At 31.2% G+C, this 4,038-nt stretch overlaps 1 pseudogene; it reads right to left on the bottom strand.

The window, feature by feature from the left end:
* Positions 1-452: 452 nt before the first annotated feature.
* The window catches only part of LOC127744878 (uncharacterized), a 6,489-nt pseudogene continuing 2,903 nt past the window's right edge, over positions 453-4,038 (bottom strand).

Below are 4,038 nucleotides of genomic sequence, written 5' to 3'. Positions count from 1 at the left end.
AAAATTAACTTTGACCCAAATGTCTATAGAGAATTATAATTTTACCTTTATATTAAAGTTATTTACGATCAATAAATGATCAACATTTTGTTTTTAATTGTTTCTAACTTTTTTATGCATACCCCTTCTTCCAACCCATCACTGTAGCTATGGGATTCCCGTGGAGGCCTCATCTTTGAAAAACAATAAACATTTATTTGTAATGACATACTTCTCGATCATATTTTTTAATATCTTATTGAATAAAAGTTATATATGCACAATAACTATGTCAATATGTTTTAATGCGATAAGTTTTGATGACAAACAAGCTACTTAATTACATAGATCAGATCCAATCATGCACTCTATAAGCTTCTCTTATATTTTTGTTTGAGATTTTTTTTTCCCTACTTTTATTAAATTGTAAAAACATATAGGGAATAAACTAATATTAATAGTGCTCAATAATTTTAAAAAGATTGTAGTAAGTGTTCTGCCAAATAGATATAGAAATACCCCATAAGTCCAGTGGTATATTTGTTTTCATGTATAAATTCTACAGTTAAATTTTTACCGTCTTTAATCTTTATAGAATTCGATTTTGAAAAGCAACTAGATACTCCAACAGCATAATCTTCTTCGTTTTCTGCCTCTTTTTTTGTTCCAAATATCGGCTTAATTTCACATAATACTTCCATCCTAAATTAAAAATAAAAAGGGATATATATCTTAATGATGACGGTATTTTGAAAATTAACTTCCTACGATTATGATAAATCAGAAAATAATCTTATTATTTTTAAAAAACAAATTTAGGATACATAGTTAAATAAATGTAATTGTTTACGATTAGTAATTAATTGTAAATACTATGTATGAGAGTGATGGTAATTAAATATTGAACGTTACCTCTCCATATAATGTTGCACTAACAGTTTCTGAATGTACATTAGTAATATAGATGAGATTACCACTTTTTTTTTTATTGAAATATTTTTTTTCTTAATAAGGTAATGTCCTTTATCAGTATTTTTTGAATTGATAGAATACTCTACCTACAGCAAATATAAGATTTTTTTTTTAGATATTTATTAAGTAAGTAGATAAATGAACCAGTTATTAATACTCAATTGATTTAACAGAAAATATTGCTTGACTAATCAAAATAGATATCATAATATATATCACTATAAGAAATACATGAAGTGTATATGTCTTAGTATTCAAATAAAACAAAATATTTGTCACTTAGATCAGTAACATCAAGAATATAAAACTTAAGAGGTATTTGGTGTTGATCCCATTCAACCACCCATGATATTGATATTTGATAGCAACTTTTCTCTTTTGTTTTTTTTATTGTATTCCTTTTGTAATTTGCATTGAGATTTCTTCTCGCAATAAAAAATTCCTCCTTTGTAATCACTAGATAATGGATTTCCATCAATGCTTTTTGCGTTTCTCAAATCTTTACTTTTGATGTTGTAAAGATCACATCTGCGTTGGGAGCAATCTTTCTTATCTTTTGCATGGTGTGTGGTAATGACCAAAATATTAATAAATCATTTCTCTTCGTGGTATTCCTTTGGAACATTCACAGGATGCATACCTACTTCCACTTTAAATGGATCTGGTAGTTTTGTGCTAGTTCTTCGTACGTCGTCAACTCCAAAATCCCAAGAAAATGAATTAACGTAAGTCTGATATGCACCATCATTTCTCTTAAAATGCCTATTGTACATAATTTGACTTTTATTAGCATGCTGTGTGATATGGTGTTACTTTTAAAATATCTTAAAACAAAATAATGATGCAAGTATACCTCATACGGTGGCATAGAATTTCTGTGTTAATCAATTAGTTCAGTTTGTAAATTCTTGATTCCAATGTGGTCTCTTGAAAACTTAACATCATAAAAAGACTTTAAGTTCTCCTAAGAATGTGATGTCTGAATGTATACTATAATGGTAGATCATAAAAATTAATTAGCTTTTAATTACTTTTTTCTATATTTCAAATTTAAATAAAAGAAATTTTGTTTATGGTATCTTAGCATGTTGTTGTCTTTTTTTTTTTTGTTAATCAATGGAGTTAAAGTTTAGAAAACAAAGTTATACAGAAACTACTCTAGGAAAGGATATCCCGTAGCTAACATCTGTAACACCCTCACTACCAGAATCACGCTTCCGGCTGCGCCACTCTAGTTGTAAGAAGTATTACGACTACTTTATATACTTAATATTAAAATAGGAGCCTGTGACTCGACACCGTATCGCTGATTTCTTTGAAAACCGGAAATAAATACTTTATCTTAAGAAAAATACGAGCAGGCATAAATTCATATACAAGACTACTCCTTACATAATATCTCATAATATAATATACATATAAAACATACAACTCCTATCCCTCTTACAAACTTGCAATAACAAAGGCGAGGGAAAAAAATAATGTAACTAATACAACAACATATAAACCAAACGCAGTATATCTCTTCATAATGCTTCATCCGGTTCCTGAAAAGGTAAAACTGTAGGGGGGTGAGAACCTAACCACATGGTCTCACCACGGAGTTTCAAAGTTGTCATAAGAAGATATTTAACAAGAAAACTATTTTCAAGCTCAGTGATTATCATCGCCTTATGAATCTTTTAAAAACCAATGGATAAAGTTCAAAACCTTTTCAAAGAAACAATGTTTAATCTTTCAGAAATCCGAAACCTTTCCTTTCTTATAAGAAAGTCTCAATCAGAAACTAACCACGCAATCAAACAACACAATCATTAATTCAGCACCAAAATTCATTCTCAAATGTAGCACGCTGATGATTGGATTTTTGACGGTTTAGAATTTCACTAATGAAATCTCGTTGTAAAGTATAGTTTCTAAACTAAACAATAATCCTTTGATACAAAAAGTTGTTTGTCACTAGTACAAACCCCTAAAATTTATAAACCAAAGTATTGGACCTCGGGTCGTTCTCCCTAGGAATTGTAATGAAGTGTCTTGTTATTGGTTGTGAGTTATTTTGGGGTTTTTATAAGAAGCATGAAAAGTAAATGGCAATGAAAGAAAGTCAAGTGGATGAATCAATTTGATTCCTCAAGTCCTAATCAACTCCTAAAGGAAAGACTAGCTTTAGAGGCATTCAAATCAATTAGCAACTTCTAATTATCAATCAACAAAGGAATTAGATAACTCAAGAGTCACTAATTACTCTACCTAGGCCAAGAGGAACAAAATCTACACTAAAACCCAACCAAGCATTTCATCAAACACTTGGAAGGCACAAAAGAAAAGCATGGTAAATTGAGAACAAGAATAGAATCTAACAACAATTATTGCAAAGAATTAACAACAACAATCAAGGAAATCGCAATTATCATGAATTACCTCAAATTGCATTATTGAATGAAAATAAAAGAACAACAATCTATCCAAAACAAAATGAAGAATTACAATTATTAAAGCACATAACTAGAAAGAGGAGGAGGAGAAGATTAAGAATTGATAAAGGAAAAGCGAATCAAAGCATGAATTAAACCTAGATCTAAGAAGAGAGATTAACCTAAACCTAATCCTAATTCTAGAGAGAAGTGAGAGCTTCTCTCTCCAAAACTAACTCTAAACTAATCCTCATTAGGCTATATGCTAGATTCCTCCTTAGATTGATTCCTTCATCCTTTTATTCCTTTCTCCTAGCAATTGGCGCCAAAAATGGGTTCAGAAACCCTCTCAAATCGCCAGGCACGTGTTCCATTAATGAAGTCATGTGCGGTCATCGACGCGTGCGCGCACGGTACGCGTGCGCATCCCTGGCCGATTCTGCAATGTGCGCGCGAGCGCCTTGTGCGCGTGCGCGTGCTTGGCTGACTTTGCTTCTTTGACTTTTGTGTCTTCTCTCCACTTGTATGCTTCCTTCCTTGCTCCCTTTGATCCATGCCTAGCCTATTTCAATCCTGGAATTACTAGCAAACACATCAAGGCATCTTATGGAATCAAGGAGAAATTAGAATTCATTAAAATAAGGCTTAAAAAGCATGTTTTTACACTTAA

This window comes from Arachis duranensis, chromosome 2 (assembly GCF_000817695.3).
Source record: "Arachis duranensis cultivar V14167 chromosome 2, aradu.V14167.gnm2.J7QH, whole genome shotgun sequence".
In the NCBI taxonomy this organism is placed as follows: Eukaryota; Viridiplantae; Streptophyta; class Magnoliopsida; order Fabales; family Fabaceae; genus Arachis; species Arachis duranensis.
This window is presented reverse-complemented; position numbering and strand designations above follow the sequence as displayed.